This window comes from Meriones unguiculatus, chromosome 1 (assembly GCF_030254825.1).
Source record: "Meriones unguiculatus strain TT.TT164.6M chromosome 1, Bangor_MerUng_6.1, whole genome shotgun sequence".
In the NCBI taxonomy this organism is placed as follows: domain Eukaryota; kingdom Metazoa; phylum Chordata; class Mammalia; order Rodentia; family Muridae; genus Meriones; species Meriones unguiculatus.
In genome coordinates this window covers 110,418,413-110,435,796 of record NC_083349.1, presented here as the reverse complement: position 1 = coordinate 110,435,796, position 17,384 = coordinate 110,418,413, and the positions used below count along the sequence as shown (strand labels likewise).

The following is a 17,384-nucleotide window of genomic DNA, read 5'->3' as shown; positions in this document are numbered from 1 at the left end:
TCTGTCTCTCTCTCTCTGTCTCTCTCTCTCTCTCTCTCTCTCTATATATATATATATATATATATATATATATATATATATCACATATACTGCACTCAGAGCAAATCCCCTCCTCTAACACAGCTACAACAAACAGTCATCAAATATAACAGATGTCGAATGATAGCTTCCACAACATGACGCTGTCCTGTGCCAAAACTGAACTTAATTCTCAAAATATCTTTCCCAGACAGACTCAGATTCTTGACTGAGACTAAATTGGGACAGCTGGGGGCACACAATCCCTTCTGTGGTAAAATGATCCATGGTTCTTGCTCCTTGGGAGTTCCCATCCCACAGAAATCTGAATTTGGATGGATGGTACGTATGATAGCATATTACCAATTACATGACCTGCAATCACAACACCCTTGACGGTCTTGGTCCCCCTCTTCCTTTCAAAGCACTATCAAGTGGACTGCTGGGCTGTGGAGCAGAGGCCATGGTGAAGAGGGTCGTTATAGAGGCGAGACATGCACACTCTGGTCCTTCTGCTTTGTTCCCTCTTCCTTTCTGGCTTTACTCTCCTCCATGCTCCTCTCCTCTCCCTCCTACTCTTCCTTCCCTCTGCTGCGTGTGCCTCCACAGTTTGAGTCACAGGCTGCCTCCAGGCTTGAAGGCGTGATCATTAGTCAGGGACGTGGGCTCAGCCTTCCTCTGGCTGTCTGGGGACATCTGGGGAGATGACAGGGAAAGAGCTCATGCAGCTGGCACAACCTGTGTGCTTCAGAGTGTCTGAGACCAAGGGCAGTGACGGCAGCAAGTGACCAGTCGAGAATCAGCACTGGCTGCTGATGCTGGTGCTGATGGAGGTGCTGATGCTGGTGCTGATGCTGATGCAGGTGCTGGTGCTGATGCTGATGCAGGTGCTGATGCTGATGCTGATGCAGGTGCTGATGCTGATGCTGGTGCTGATGGAGGTGCTGATGCAGGTGCTGATGCTGATGCTGGTGCTGATGCTGATGCTGGTGCTGATGCAGGTGCTGATGCTGATGCTGGTGCTGATGCTGATGCTTGTGCTGGTGCTGGTGCTGATGCAGGTGCAGGTGCTGATGCTGATGCTGGTGCAGGTGCTGATGCTGATGCTGATGCTGGTGCTGATGCTGATGCAGGTGCAGGTTCCGATGCTGATGCTGGCTGTGCAGGGCAGAGGAAAGCCCCCCAGAGACTGAGAAGGTACCGACACTAAGCAAGGGAATGAATGAGATAGCTGTGAGGCTAATGGCAGTCTCAGGGTATCACCTGGGACAGGCAAAGCCACCACCGTCAGCACCCACACTAGCCTCCAGCCTCTCTCCTCTCTCCGCTCTCTCAGTTCTCAGTGGTTCTGCCACCCCCATGGGGAAGGAGCCTTTTTAAAAAATTCTGTAAGAATTTCTTTTTTGTATTATTTTATCTTTATTTTTGTTTTGTTTTTTTAATTATCATTATCATTTATTACAATTTATTCAAATTGTATCCCAGCTGTGGCCTCCTCTCTTCCCAATCCCACCCTCCCTCCCTCATCTCCTCCCATGCCCTTCCCCAGTCCACTGATATAGGAGGTCTTCCTCCCCTTCTCTCTGACCCTAGTCTATCAGGTCTCATCAGGAGTGGCTGCATTGTATTCCTCTGTGGCCTGGCAAGGCTGCTCCCCCTCAGGGGGAGGTGATCAAAGAGCCAGCCACTGAGTTCATGTTAGAGACAGTCCCTGTCCCCTTTACTAGGGAACCCATTTGGATACTGAGCTGCCATGGGCTACATCTGAGCAGGGGTTCTAGGTTATATCCATGAATGGTCCTTGGTTGGAGAATCAGTCTCAAAAAAGATCCCTGTGCCCAGATATATTTGGTCCTTATGGCACTCCCATCCTCTCCTGGTCTTTCTGTCTTCCCTTTTTTTCATACAATTTCCTGCACTCTGCCCGAAGTCTGGCTATGAGTCTCAGCCTCTGTTTCGGTACCTCGATCAGTAGAGTCTTTCAGAGGATGAATGTGATAGTCTCCTGTCCTGTCCCCTGCTTCCAATGTCTATCGTGTTTGTCCTTCTGAATGAGGATTGAGCATCTTCCCTAGGCCCTAGGGTCTTCCTTGTCATTTAGCTTCTTTAGGAGTATAGATTTTAGTATGTTTATCCTATATTATAGGCTAATATCCACTTATAAGTGAGTATATACCTGTGTGTCTTTCTGTTTCTGGGTTACCTCACTCAAGACGAAGGAGCCCTTTTTAACATTCAGTGTGGGGCTGTGCTCTGGAATCCTCTTTGCTCAAAGTATATCAAGGAGGCCCTCAGAGGAGGCAGTCAAGGCTGCTCAGAATCCTGCAGCGAAAAGGAGGTGGTAGGCTTTCCTTTCTCCCCATCTCCAGGCTCCATTCTCAGTCCCCTTGGGGCTGATTTTTTTTTTGAACTTTTGAATCTTCTTCAGCTAACAGCCCATGTCACAACTGGGAGTGAAAGGGGCACAAGGCTAAGGCTGGGGCTCAGTTGATAGAGTGCCTACCATACAGGAGGCTCTGATTGGATCCTGAACTGGGCATGATGATGCATGCCTGCAATCCCAGCACTGGGGAAGTAGAGGCAGGAGGAACAGAATGCAGACCAATCTTCAGCTACACAGAAGGTTTGAGGCTAGTCTGTGTCTACATGAGACCCTATCTTTTTGTTATTATTGGGTTTTTCTGGGGGTGTTGGTTTCTTGAGGCAGGGTTTTTCTTTCTTTTTTAAATAATTTCTTTGTTCTTATTTTATATACATTGGTGGTTTGATTGCATTCGTATCTGTGTGAAGGTGTCGAATTCCCTGAAACAGGAATCACAGACAGTTGTGAGCTGCCATGTGGGTGCTAGGAATTGGACCTGGGGCTTCTGGAAGAGCAGTTGGCACTCATAATCACCAAGTCATCTCTCCATCCCAAGACGGGCTTTTTCTATGTAGCCCTGGCTGTCCTGGAACTCAGGAACCCTCCTGCCTCTTGCCTCCAGTGTGCTGGGATTAAAGGCATGTGCCTCCCATGAGGCTTTGAGGCAGAGTCTCGCTATATAGCTCTGGCTGTCCTAGAACTCACTGTATAGACCAGGCTGTCCTCAAACTCACAGAAGTAGATCTGCCTGTCTGCCTTTAGAGTGCTGGGCTTAAGGGTGTGAACACAGGCCCAGTCAGACACTCTCTTAAAAAAAAAAAAAAAAAAAAAAAGTATGGTGGTTCTGATGGTGATGGTAGTGGTGATGATGGTAGTGGTGGTGATGGTGATGGTAGTGTCTTCAAGACTTCCTACAGTTGCAAGCTAGAGCTGTAACTTGAGGCTCCAGGAGAGACTCCAGAAATAGTCTGAGGAAATAAATTCTCCTTATTTCCATATGCCTACATCATTCAGAGCCAGAGTTCTGCCTCTTCCCTGGGGGTGAAAAAAAAAAAAAAAAAGGAAGTCCAAGCTTATAGGACTCAGGAGAGGAAGGCAGGAATGGCCATCGTACCCCCAACCCCCAAACACAGAGACCTTAAGGCTGGACTCTTATAACATTCACCCTTGGATCTCCAAAACTTGCAGTTGGGGAGACTAGCCGCTTCCCCTTCAGTGAAATGGCATGGCTCCTGTGGTCAGCCGCGGTGCCCCTCCTTCTTTCGTGCCTGGCCCCCATCTCTGCACTGGTTTCCTCTTCAGATCTGCTTCACAAGGGAAGTGTGTGCTCCATGCAGTCCATCTAAAAACACCAGTCCCAGCCTCAGACCCTGAGAGCAGGAGCTCATACTATCAAACACCTTCCTTGCCCTTCCATACTTCACAACTTTGGTTCTCGCGGGACAGTTTCTCTTAGCTAGTAGTTAGGAGAAAAGCAGCTAATTAAGCTAATTCAAATTACAGCCATGAAAACCGCTCTCCTTAAAGAGCTTGACGATTCGATTTCTCCTTCCTCCTAAAATACACATGCAGGGTACTCAGCTGGAGTAACGGGACAGAATCAAATCTTCCCCACTTCTCTTTCCGATGGGGTCTCACTAGTCCATTTACTCTGGAACTCACTATGCAGTGCATAGTCCAGGCTTTCCCCTTAACTCTTTTGTTTTTGTTTGTTTTTATTTTGTTTTGTTTTAAGACAAGTTTCCTCTCTGTAGCCCTGGCTGTCCTGAACTTGCTCAGCAGACCAGGTTGGCCTTGAACTCATAGAGATCCTCCTGCCTCTGCCTCCAGAGTGCTGGCTGACACTAAAAGCACACACCACCACACCCCACCAAAAATATTTTATAAACTGTATGTTAGTAAGAAATTATATAAACTTTAGGAGAAGCCTGGAAAATGTCCCCAGGAAGGGTGCTCAGAAGGGCACTTGACACTGTAAACTCGGGGTGTAAGGCAGGTGTCCATAGGTAACCCTGCGCCTTCCCGCTGGCCCTCCCCCTCCTCATGATTCTGGATATCCAGCGCTAGAGGTAGATTGCTGTGAGCCTCAGAAGAAACTGTGATGGTTACGTGCGGTGAGGAGGAGGCTCATAGACTGCTGGAACAGAAACAGTGACAGTCCTGGGTGCTCATCTTTCCCAGGGTACCACCTGAGTGTGCTTTGCTCCTTTGGAAGGGACACGGGGAGCATGAAGATGACCATGGGCCCCCCAAATGTACTCTCTCCTCCTTCTGAGGAGAGTAAGAATCAGCCTAGAGAAACACTGGCTGGCCCCAGAGTTCTGGGAAGGGTGGCAAGTGCTGGAGAAGAGCTCCGGGGCTCCAGGGGTGGTGTTGGTGCAAGCCTGTCTCAAAGCTTACACTTTTAAATTACATGTGTGTATCATGTATGTATGCATGCATGCCTGTATGTGGATGTATGTGAACACGTGGGAATGCTACAGTGGCCATGGAGATAACTTGGAAGGGCTGGTTCAGTTCTCTCCTTTGGCAGTGTGGATCCCAGATATTAAACTCAGGCTGTCAGGCTTGGCAGCAGGTGCCCTTAACTCACTGAGCCATCTTGCTGGCTGATCGCTCTCTCTCTATTTTTTTAAAACAAAAGACCAAATGAAAATAAAATTCTTCTTGCCCAGTTCTGTTTGCTTGCTTAACCAAGTACAGAATGTTCTAGAATGCTTATCTTTATTAAGATTCTGCCTGGAGCTGGTGTGGTCCCCATGCCTTTAAACCCAGGGCTCAGTGAAGCAGGAGGCTGGTGGATGGCTGGGAGTTCTAGACCAGCCTGGTCTACAAAGTGAGTCTAGGACAGCCAAGGCTACAAAGAGAAACCCTGTCTCGAAAAACAAAACAAACAAACAAACAAAGATTTTTGTCTGCTCTAAGAGTTAAGAAGGATGGGATTTGCTGATCTAAGATATTTCACAGGTGTTTGTGTTTGGAGGTTTAAACAATGTCATCAGTTGTGTGGGTTTCTCCGCCGTTAAGTGGGCCTTCTCAGGCACGTTCTTGATAAGCCTCAGAGGAGGTGATGTGCAAACCAAAGTAAAGGCCAGGAGGGAGTCAGATGAGGTTGGAAGGAGTGTCTATGTTGAGGGAGGGGAGCGGCATTTGCAGGCAGAGAGTAGTTCAGGGGTGCACAGAGGGATGAGCCTGACCTGGGAGGAAGGACCCAGACTGCAGAGTCCGTGACAGGCTTGGAGAGCACAGTGTGTCCCCGAAGGATCTGAACAGAGCATGAGCGCGTCCAAATCTGCAGTTGCAAACTTTGGCAGCAGACCAAGTGGAGGCAGAAAGAAGCAGAAGTCTGCTGCAGGAGAGCCCAGGAGGTGAGATGGGGATTCCTGAGAGAATGCTACCCGATGTCAATCAGAAAGATCTACAGCCCCAGTTCAGGCAAGGATTAAGATCATCAGCAAAGGTCACACTTCTCACACGGTTTCAGAATCACTCCGTGGAGAAACACAAAGGGAGAAACCACACTTTTGCAAAGAAAAGATCCGGGGGCCACTGCCCTAAGGAAGAAGCCAAACAGCCTTGTGTACACACTGATGCCATTTGCCTTCTGATGTGATTCCTGCCCCGGCAAGGACACGAGAGCAAGAGAGAGGCCCTCCGCTACTGAGGAGTCCCTGTGCCAACTCAGCCCCTGACACTGAGCATCTCCCTCACAATTTCCATCTGAGACCCCAGAACAGCGGGAGGGGCCCAGGGGGCCCTACTCTCTTGAATACCATCAATAAAGCTCACTGCACCCCCACACCCCCAAAATGACTCATGATCTGTCTTGTATAGTCCTCTTTTTCAGAGATAGTGGATCTCGGCCTAAGCATGAGGAAACAACCAGAAAAAATCCAGACTGTAAGGTGGGATGTAAGAAAACTGGTTGAAATCCTTTAAAACTTCATTGTCATAATGAGCAAAAATGAAAACAAAATGGGACCAGAAGGGATGGCTCTGGGTAAAAGGAGTACAGCCTTTACAAGATATGTAGTGCTTGAGGAGACCCTGACCAAGACCCAAAACAGCTACCAAAGACATTTCGGGGATCACTGGAGAGTTTGAATGTGAACTAAATGTAATGCATTGGTCTTCTCTTGTGTTTTCTTTTTAATAATTGGCTCCTACTGATTTATTTGTTTGCTTTTGTGTGTGTGGTGTGCGTGTGTGTTTGTATGCATATGTGCATGCTGGTACATGCATGTGTGCGCCTGTATGTGTGTGTGTGTTGAGGCCAGACTGAAGACTGTGTCTTCATCTAATCCCCTTCACTTTAGTGTGTGTGTGTGTGTGTGTGTGTGTGTGTGTGTGTGTGAATGGTTTGCTCTCATGTGTGTCTGTGCACCACTTGCATGCCTGGTGCCCACAGAAGTCAGAAGAGGCCGTTGGACTGGTGGGGGGATCTTTCTGTGCACTGTGTGAAGATTGTCTTTGTATTACTCAAATGCTAGTTTCTGTACCCAGAGAGCTGCACACAGGCCTGACTTTTGTATTGTCATTTTTATAAAGTGTCACCTGCCTCAGGATTTTGTTCTCCAACACCTTCTAATGGGTTGAACATAGTGCTGAACGGCCAACAGCTGAGGCAAAAGAGGATAGGTCGGACTTGCCGCAGAGACAGGATCTCCGGGAAGGAATCTTGGGCATTGTCAGCCAGATATGGAGGAAGAAGTGCTGGGACTGGACGATTGCTGAGAGACGCCAGGCCACGAGGTGAGCTGTAGGCCAGGCCAGTATTGTCAGGTAGAATTGATGAGAATCTGCCCAGCTAGATTGCCTAAGCTTATAATGAACATAGTAAGTTTCCATGCCATTCTTCGGGAGCTGGTGGTCCCCCCAAAAGTCCTGTTTTACTGGATTTCTGAAACTGAAGTTACAGATGGTTGTGAACTGCCTTGTTGCTTCTGGGAATCAAACTCGGGTCCTCTGCAAGAACAAGTAAGGCCGGGCGTTCATGGCTAGGCTTGATGAAACATCTCTTAAATCCCAGCACTTGGGAGGCAGGTAGATCTCTGTGAGTAAGAGGCCAGTCTGGTCTACAGAGCAAATTCCAGGACAACTGAACAGCAAGTGCTCTTAAACACTGAGCCACCCTGCCCCACTCCTGGCATTTTTATGTGGATTCTGGGATTGAAAGTCAAATCCTCAAGTTCATGATGCAAACATGTTACCTATTGAACCTGTCTCTGCAGCCCAAGGGTAGTACTAGGCCTTAAGGAATAAGTGTTGGGATATTGCCAATGTGCTTTTAAAGCATCCGGAAGATGTGCAATGTATGAGTATGTACATGTATGATCTATATATAGAGAGAGATGGTTTTTTTTACTTTTCTTTTGAGACAGGGTTTCTCTGTGTAGCCCTGGTTGTCCAGGTATTCTTCTGTAGACCAGGCTGGCCTTGAACTCACAGAGATCTCCCTGCCTCTGCCTCCCAAATGCTGGAATTAAAGGTGAACTCCAGCATCATCCAGCAATATGGATGCTTTTACAGGCCTATGGATTGTGAATACAACACACAGACAGCTAAGAGTGATCCAAATGCTATCAATGTTTGCATTCAGGTAAATCACATGGAGTTCCTGAACTGTTCTTCAGAGGTTTTGAAGAAGGTTTTTCAGAGGTTTATGGCTTAGACACTGTAAAAGAGCATGAAAAGGAGAAGAAGTAGACAAAAGCCAGACCCAGGACAGCAGTTTAATCAGTGAGCTTATCGGTCCTGGCTGCTGCATCAGAACGGTAAGGCCGGAGGACTCAAACAACAAAGGCACTGCTCAGAGCTCCGAGGCTGCAAAGAAAGGGTGCCAGCAGTGCCTGGGCGCTGGCAGGAGCCTCTTGTAGGCTGTGGATATTGTTGACGACACACACTCACTGCCTTCACATTGCAGAGAAATGGCAAGAGGTCTCTCGGGGGCTCCTTTCATCAGGAAACCAATTCCGTTCCTGAGGGCCCCACTCTCCATATTTCATCTCCTCCTAACTCCATGCCACAGAGCAGAGCAGGACTCGGACATAGGTGCTTCGGAGGGACACAGCTCATTGCAAAAGAGGAGGGTTAGAGTCAAGAGAAAATAAAGGGGTATTTGGACTCTGTCCAGACTTGAGATAGTGTTAGGGGATTCGCCCTAGTTACTTGTCTCATGGCTGGGCCAAAATACCTGACAAAAGCAGCTGAAGAAAAAGAGTTTATCTTGGCTCCCGGTTTGTTGGTTTAATCCACCGTGGTGGGAAAGGCATGGCAGCAGGCGCTTGAGGCAGCTGGCCACATTGTGTCCCCAGGCAGGAAGCCAGGGGGAAGAGTGCTGAGACTTGCTCTCTCCTTTGTATGCAGTCCGAGACCCCAGCCCACGGGATGGGGCCACCCACAGTCAGGGAAGGCCCTCCCTCCTTAATTAACTCTACATAGATAATCTCTCTTTTTATTTATGTGTATGAGTGGGGGCGGGGTGCCCACAGAGGGGCTAGGTCCCCCCGAATCTGGAGTTACAGGCAGTTATGAGCCATCCAGCATTGGTGCTGGGATCCGAATCAGGTCCTCCGCAAGGGCAGTAAGCGGTCTTGAGCACTGAGCAACCCCTCTAGCCCAGGGGTGATTCTAAACCAAGTGAACAATCAGTCACCCTGTTGCGCTAATTTCTTGTAAGGCTGTCTTTGAAGTGTTCTACTGCTGACTTCTGTGCCAGCAGAGAGCTGAGGGCAGGCTAGACTTTGGTATTGTTATTCTCACGAAGCATCACCTGTCTCAATGTTTTAGAAATATGTTCTCCATCGCCTCCTGATTGGCTTAATAATAAAGAACTGAACGGTCTACAGCAAAGAGGAGGGGAGAGGCGGGACATCCGGCAGAGATAGGAACTCTGGGAAATAATCGGTCTCTGGGGATTCGCTAGCTAGAAGGGGAGGGAAAAACAGGTGGTGTTACTCGTGGCAGAAGGTAGATTAGTATAAAGGGGTTAATTTAAGTTATACGAGCTGGTTGGGAACAGGCCTGAGCTAAAGCCAAGTTTCACTTAATAAAGTGTCTCCGTGCCATTACTTGGGTGGCCATTGGGTCAAGGCAGCCTGGCAATAATTGGCATATCAAATGTAGGGCATGTAATACAAACTTAGGCAGAGTCAGATGATATCAGCCCTCACCAAGACCCACCTGGAGTGAGGTTAGTTTCCAGCCCAGAGCAGAGATGATATGACACACTTTCATAATGCTCATAGAGGTAGAAATCTTAACAAGACTTAACTGACCCCTCTTGAGAGGGCTTGAGCTTTATCATGACGATCAGGCCCCGGAGCATCGGGTAGGGAAGAGAGCCTCTGGGGCTCTTCCTTGGAAACAAAACTACTGAGGTAGACATGCTCTGAGGAGCCTTTTCTGGGCACATGGTCCTAAAGTCCCCTCTCCTTTCTAATGTTACCAAGAGTCACCTGAGCTAAGCGATAATGAGATTTGTCACGTCCGCCTTTCCGATCTCTTGGGCTCAATTTCGTTTTCCATCTCTTCTTGGACACCCTCTCTTGAGAGGCTGCTCTTGGCTGAACAAGGCCTTCACTGACTATTACTCTAGCCGCTGCAGCTGTCATCCTGGCTGCCAGCTCCTGACCTGTCTGCCCTTGACTTCACGAGAGCTTCTGCCCAGACTCTTGGATATTGCTTTCTATTAATAACTCTTCTGACTTTTCTCTTTGTTATAAAGCTAGCACATTTTTATGGTAGAAAAATTTGGAAACTAGGTAGAAGACATTTTAACTTAGAATTTCATCATTTTGCTAACGCCACTAGCGTTTCTTTGAATGGGTATGGAGCTGTGTGTGTGTGTGTGCCGAATGCTGGCTCTTACACACATACTTTTGTATTTTGAGTCTTTTTACTTAATAATATCACTTGAGCACTCTTGTGGAGTAATGGGGCAGATAGTTTTTCTGTCATTCTTTATGTATCTGTGTAAATATTTGTTGTTTGTTTGTTGTGGTATTTTTGACACTGGGATTGAACCTGGGGCCCACGTATACTGGTTAACTCCTAACTCCTGACCTAGGACCCCAACTGATCATTATTGCACAGAATTTTCACGGTTTAGATGTAATTATGGAACTCATGTTTAATGGCCCTCAATATTTAAAACATATTAAATACTGGGTAAACATAACATTAAATGAAAGATGGGCTCAACATCTGAGAGCCTTGGCTGTTCTTCTAGAGGGCCTGGGTTGGGTTCCCAGCACCCATGTGGAAGGGCCTAACCCTGTGAAACTCCAGTTCTGCAGGATCTAGTGCCCTCTTCGGCCGCTGAGGATTGCTACATGCATGAAGTGCACACAAACATCACGCCAGCACACACATGCATGTAAAAATAAATTAATTTAAATTGAAATGCAGAAATGAGTTTATCGCTTTTTGTGGCTCTATATAAATGAGAAAAGAATTGACACTTTTGTAAAAGAATTTGTCCAAGTGACTGGGCAGTACTTTGCCCACACCATCACGTGCTGGTGTAAGGCTAGGCAGTTATATCGGCAGCACTAACTATAAGCATTTTCCAGTGTCGTTAAACTAATGCAAACACATACTTAACACTTGACAGACGGGTATCTTTAAATACTTCCAAGGCAGATCTAACCACCCGCTTATTCTAACTTCTAATGATTTGATCCAGGAAGTTCAAACCACTTAATTCATCCTCATAGCTCCCTAGGGAGCGAAGAAAGAGGACCCCCATGCCCACCTCCTCCTTATGTATGTCCACACACTCTAATTTATGAACTCCACCTGACAGAAAACGAATCTGCTTACTAACTAACCTGTATGAACTCAGCTTTAACCCTCATTACCAGGTCTATCTTTGCTTGAAATTTATGCTGTATACTTCTTGTCCCTCAACATTTTTTTTTCAGATTTACACATTTCAATCATTAGCACAGTTATTCTTTTTCAGTGGTTATATAGTAGGCATTCTATGAGTATGCCATCAATTACTTAGTCATGTCTTTATTGTGAGAGCTTTGGGCATTGCATCTAAGCTATTTCAAGTATTGTATGTTTGTATTCATTATTGTGAAAATAAGGTTCCCCCCCCCTCTTGAATTCTCTATTTTCAACCCGTTGATGCTGGCTTTCAGTTGCAATATTTCAACTTTTCTTCCTCTTGTAGGTAGACAATGGCACCTCTACAACGCTAGAATTTGCCTTCATCTATTTCCACTGATTTGTACTTCATCGCAGTCCATAATTTCTAACATATAAAACTATCCTTGTCCATGGACATTTGACAAATAATAAGGCTTGCCCCCATGAGATGTGATGAGCTCTATTTCGAAGGAATATAAGCTGTCATGAGAGGAATTTGTCGTGAATAAATCACCTTCCCCTTCTGTGGAATTCATTCTCAAAAATTATTCAATTATGTTATTTTGTCATGTATTTTTAAAAGTTCAGAAGGATGGTAACAGAACTCACCTTGTGAGAGCTCTTTGCAGTGAGTTCTACTGCCTCAGGAAACTTCCGCCTTAGCTCTGCAGTTCCTGCCTCCTGAGTTTTTATTCTCAGGGCAAGAAGATCGTCTATGGCTTATCATGGTCAAGGTGGCCCCAAGATAGCCCTTTACGAGCGCCCCGGTTTTCTCCTTCTCTTTTCGCTTTAAAATTATCACACGATCACCACAGTATCTGAGGATTGAGTCTCTGGTTGTTCCTTACATCGTGTGGTTGGAAGAAGCACTTCCTGTGGGTCACAGGGAGAAGGAGGCAAGCACATAGGCTCCCTCACCTCAGACACTTGCTCTTTCCTCCACTGTCCTGGGCCAGACCCCAGCATCATACACCTCCCTGGCTTGAGGCTAGAGGCAAAATCTTGCCTCCAAAGTGGTAATAGAGTGTGACTGTGTGGTGTGTGTGTGTGTGTGTGTGTGTGTGTGTGTGTGTGTCCATCTGTCTGTCTGTAGATCCTGCTAGAATGCACTTATTACACTTGGGAAGGATCCCCACTTCCACAATGCCCACTGGAATCTGGTCCCTGAGGTCTGGCTAAATGGTTCCTCCTGGCAGCTGTGGTGGAGAAGCTCAGTGGTTGCTGAGAGGGGTCACGGGGCGTGATCACTCTGTGGAGTCAAGTGACTGCTCCTGGAACCGAGCTCTTTGCTCCAATTCCACTGGGGCTATGGAATGCAACCCGTGGTAAGAGCTGACAGTGGTGCTGGAGAGCTTGTGAGATCTTGTGGGCCTGAGTGGAGGGAGTGGCGCCTGGAGGAGGAGAGAGTGAGGCAGTTGCTAGGTGACTGTGCTGCCTGCTTGTTTGGCTTCACAGAAGGGGCTCAGTAAAGCGTCTAGACATAAGGAAGTATGGTGTATGGGGAAGGGGTATGGGCCTTTTTAATTTTTTTTTATTTTTATTTTTTTTTTAAGGCAGGGCTCTCTCCTTTAGCCCAGGCTGGCCTCAAAGTAAAACAATCCTTTTTTATTTGTTTGTTTCTTTGTTTTGTTTTCTCTGTGTAGACCAGGCTGGCCTCCTCAGAAATCCGACTGTCTCTGTCTCCCAAGTGCTGGGATTAAAGGTGTGTTCCACCTTCCTCTCCAAACTCCAGAGTGCTGGGATTGCAGGCATGAGCTGCCACTCCTGATTTGCATGTATATATATATATATATAAAATGAAAATGAAAACTGAATCACTGCCACAAGGACCTCTGAGACTTAAGTCAGGGAGAAAACCACAAAAGCTGGGATTGAGGTGAGGAGAGAAAGCTGTCCACGCATAGACAGAGGAGAAAATGCAAGAACAAGATGAATGAGACAAGACTCAGGGTGAGCCCTGCAGAGAAGCAGCTGAATTTGGCTGCAGAGTGGGGAGACGAGGCCTGCTGGGCTGAGTGGAGCCTAAGTCAGCTCTCACCAGCCAGTCTGCAAACACTGCTACCAGAAGACCGTTGGCTTCATATTTTTATTTGGCTTTCTTTTAAGAGCTCAAGTATCTAAATTCATCTTAAGCAATACCAGCTAGGAGATAAAGAGTCTAATATGAGGGCGATATGTTTTTGTCACACATCTTACAAATAGGATAAATAGGAGCCAGGTGGTGTGTTGGCTCATGTCTTTAATCCCAGTGTCTGAGGTGAGGAGGCAGATTTCTGTGAGTTCAAGACCAGCCTAGCCTACAAAGAGAGTTCCAGGACAGCCAGGACTACACTGAGAAACCTTGTCTTGGCAAATAAAAAACAAACAAACAAAGATAAATAGGAAATTAACCAAAGTGGGAGACCTAGGTCTATCTCCCCATTTCTCTGTGAGGCTCCTGAAACCACCTCATTCTCAGCTTCCCTACTGCTTGTTTGGCATTTTAACTGCCTTCCCTGTTAGACCCCTCTCATGTCTGATGATGAGCTTTGGCTATCAGATTATATCCAGAAACAATTCAGAGGCTGGAGAACTGGCTCAGCAGTTGAGAGGGTGCTCTGCTCTTCCAGCGGACTCAAGTTTGGTTCCCAGCACCCATATCGCTCCAGCTCTAGGGATAGGGCTGGGAATGGAGGGGCGGTGAGGAGTAGAATACAATCCCTCTTCTGGTCTCCTTGGGCATCCGTGTGCATGTGACAGGCAGAAACATACAAATACAACAGATGTTTAAAAAATATATCAGAACAATGAGCCAGGTGTGATGGTGCGCACATTTAGTCCCATCACTCAGCCTGATAGATCTCTGTGAGTTCAAAGCCAGCCTGGTCTACATAACAAGCTCCAGGCCAATGAGGGCTACACAGAGAGACCCTGTCTCAAACCAACAAGACAAAGTTCAGTGATGATCAGGAATGTGGCTGGGCCCCTTATGTTTAATCCTCCTGTGTTCTGCCCCTCCTCTTGCTTCTGCACTTCTTGGTACCTAATTCTGAAACCTTTCTGGGGTTTCATGACCCAAATCTTCCTGTTTCCTCGCAGTTTTTGTTGTCACTTACCTCCAGCTTTCTTTGTTCTCCCAAGTCTGCTATTCCTCATCCACTTAGTTTTTTCATCTTTCAAAACTGTGTTGTCACCTCTGGTCCTGTCTTCTCACCCAGTCACTTTCTCCCTGTAGGTTTTTACTGTTTGTTTTTCTTCCATATAATTTTATTGTTTTGTTTTTGGTGTTTTTATTATTTATTTATTTATTTAATTTTTAAAATTATTTTGCAGTAAGAAGAGGGTAGAGCTAATAATTTGGGTTTATTTCCCTAGAAGTCACTGTTAATGTTGTGCAGGCAATTCAATTGGCTTGCCCTTAGGAGCCTTTAGAGTCTTAACAACGTCCTTCGTCACCACCTACATTCTATGGCATCACCTGGGCCAGGTGCTCCAGACATAACTGCTCTGCCACCCCCATTTGCTCTCTCACTCTCTTGGCTTTTGTTTCTCTGTTGGGGCGCCCCCTCTCCCATTTCATGACTCACTCAGGCTCTAACTCTCTTCTGCTCCCCCTCACCTGAATAAACTCTTTCGTGTAAGATCTGTTGTATGCATGGCATTTTAAAATAAATACTAACCATCACCATCTGCCATTTTTTAAACTACCCCTCCCCAAGCCTGTGGTGCTGAGGAAGAAACCCAGGTCTTGAAGATGCCAGCAAAACACTCTATCACTGAGCTACCACCCCAGCTGTCTGTATTTTATTTTTGTATCTAAAGCAAGTGAAGTTATTTTTTATTTTATGAAGACATAATCCAGCAACAATCTTGTGTTGTCTATCAATACTCCATGAATCTATTAGTTAAATACAAGTGGAAATAAAGATGGCTGCTATGCATGAAAGGAAAGAGGAATCAGTGGTCGCTATCACCTGTAACTCCAGTTCCAGGGAGTCCCTTCCACTGGCCTCCTCTGGCCTCTGCAGGCAGCCAGTACAACCGTGGTACAGGCAAAACATCCAGGCACATAAAATAGAAATAACAATCTTAATTTTAAAAAAAAAAAGAAGATGACCACCACGCTTTGTCTTTTATAAATTCATACTGATACAAGGTGTTTAATTAATTGTTTTTAAGCATCGAAATCAGAAACCCCATTTCCCCCTGTTTAACTAAGTGACTCTACTCATTGCCAATATTCAAAGCCTGGTAATGAAACTGACTGTGTCTTTCAGAGAAGACCAACTCAATTTGGATTCTCAATTTCTAGCTTCTTGTTAAATTCCAAAGTTTATTGATGGCTGCTTCACAAGCCCCGTTTCCCAGGTTCCCTTAGAATCCCAGAAAGAGATGTGTCTTGACACAGAGGTCCCTGTCCACTAATTTGGTTAAATGACTTTACTGACTGACTTATGCCTTTCTCTTCTTGCGGCTTTTGTTCTCTCTCCAGACTATTGTTGGATTTTTCTGGGGAGACTAACATCTGGAAGGAACCCAAAAATACATGTGCATGGGGGCAGATGGTCCCCTCCAGCCAGCCTTATAGGTCAGATGGGACTGTCCAGGACTTTTACTACGGAAGGAGCTCTCCAAACGCTCAGAAGGCAGCCATTGTTCAAGCGGGCATGGAGGAGGTGGGAGTGAATGCCCTTTGTCAGGGGACATGAAGAGTGGAGGCAGCAAGTAGCCAGTGGCAGTGTCAGTGGTGACAGCTTTTTTCTGGTCACCTGACCTTAGCAGTATCTGGCTGCCCAAATCCTCTTGGGTCCTAGTGGGGTTTTGTAAAATTCATCTTGCATTTGTTTATCTGTGGGGGCAGAGACACACACAGTGGGGTGTGTGGAGGTCGGAAAAGAGCTTGCAGGAGTTGCTTATCCTCTGCTGTGTGGTTCCTGGACACTGAACTGGAGTTGTCAGGCTTGGAGGCAAGCAGTTTTACTATCTGGATTTGGATCTTGAAATTTTGGGCTTCCCACTGATTCTGTGAACCATCCTGATGTTATTAAAAAAAAAAAAATTAAGGGGGGTTATGTTTGGTTTTATTTGGTTTTTGTTGTATTTGTTTATTTTTATTTTGGTGAGGTGTGTATGTGTGTGTGAGAGAGAGAAAGAGAGAGAAGCAAGAGGGGGATCTGAGGTTGCCTGGTTACTTAAGAATCCTGAGGAGTAAATTTCCTAAATTTAAAACGAAAATCCTAAATGTTAGCATAGGGGATGAAACCCTCCACACTATATGATGGTAAAAAATAAACAGGTAAAAATTATCTGTGATCCCTGCTCATTGAAGGCAGCTGCTTGTTCTTTGAACTAAAAGAAAATTAAAGAACTCCAAAGAATTCCTTTGTTGGTTCTAATCTCCTGACACAAAAAGGAACAAATTCAGGTCCTTAGAGTCTTAGATCATGACACAGATTGACACAGGCTTTCTTTCTTTCTTTCTTTCTTTCTTTCTTTCTTTCTTTCTTTCTTTCTTTCTTTCTTTCTCATCTTTATTTTTTCTTTTTCTTTTTAATTGGTTCTCTTTAATGAGACAAAGTTTCACTAGGTAGCCCTGACTGGCCTGGCAGTTGCTGTGTGGGTCACAACCCCTTTAGGGGTCAAACAACCCTTTCACAGGGGTCACCTAAGACCATCAGAAACCACAGATATTTATGTTATGATTCATAACAGTAGCAAAATTACAGTTATGGAGTAGCAACAAAAATAATTTTGTGGTTGGGGTCACCACAACATGAGGAACTGTACTAAAGGGTCGAAGCATTAGGAGGGTTGAGAACCGCTGCTCCGAGGCACATTCAAAGATAGCTCTTAGGGGAATCTAATTTCACCCAGGTGAGGTGGTGCACGCCTTAATCCCCAGAAGCTGGGGAGCCAAGGCAGGTGGATGCCTAAGTTGGTTTCTAGCCTGGTCTACCTAGTGACTTCCAGAACGGCCAGGACTACAAAGAGAGGCCCTATCTCTAAATAAATAAATAATATAATATCCTAGAAACGTGAGATGGAGAGGAATGGAAGCCAGTTTCTGTGTGTTGTCAAGGTACAAAGTCAGCCAATTTCATAGCTTACCAGGTCTCTGTGAAAATTGGGGCACTGGTCAGGAAAGCAT

At 46.0% G+C, this 17,384-nt stretch overlaps 1 long non-coding RNA gene across 2 annotated transcripts; it reads left to right on the top strand.

Moving 5' to 3' along the window:
* Positions 1-729: 729 nt before the first annotated feature.
* On the top strand, positions 730-16,283 carry LOC132649327 (uncharacterized). 2 transcript variants are annotated; one of them, XR_009587766.1, is made up of 3 exons: positions 730-881; positions 6,929-7,132; positions 15,729-16,283. It is a non-coding gene; the product is annotated as an uncharacterized LOC132649327 (long non-coding RNA). The 2 variants fall into 2 exon arrangements; XR_009587748.1 differs by lacking the exon at positions 15,729-16,283 and adding an exon at positions 11,562-11,768.
* Positions 16,284-17,384: the final 1,101 nt, after the last annotated feature.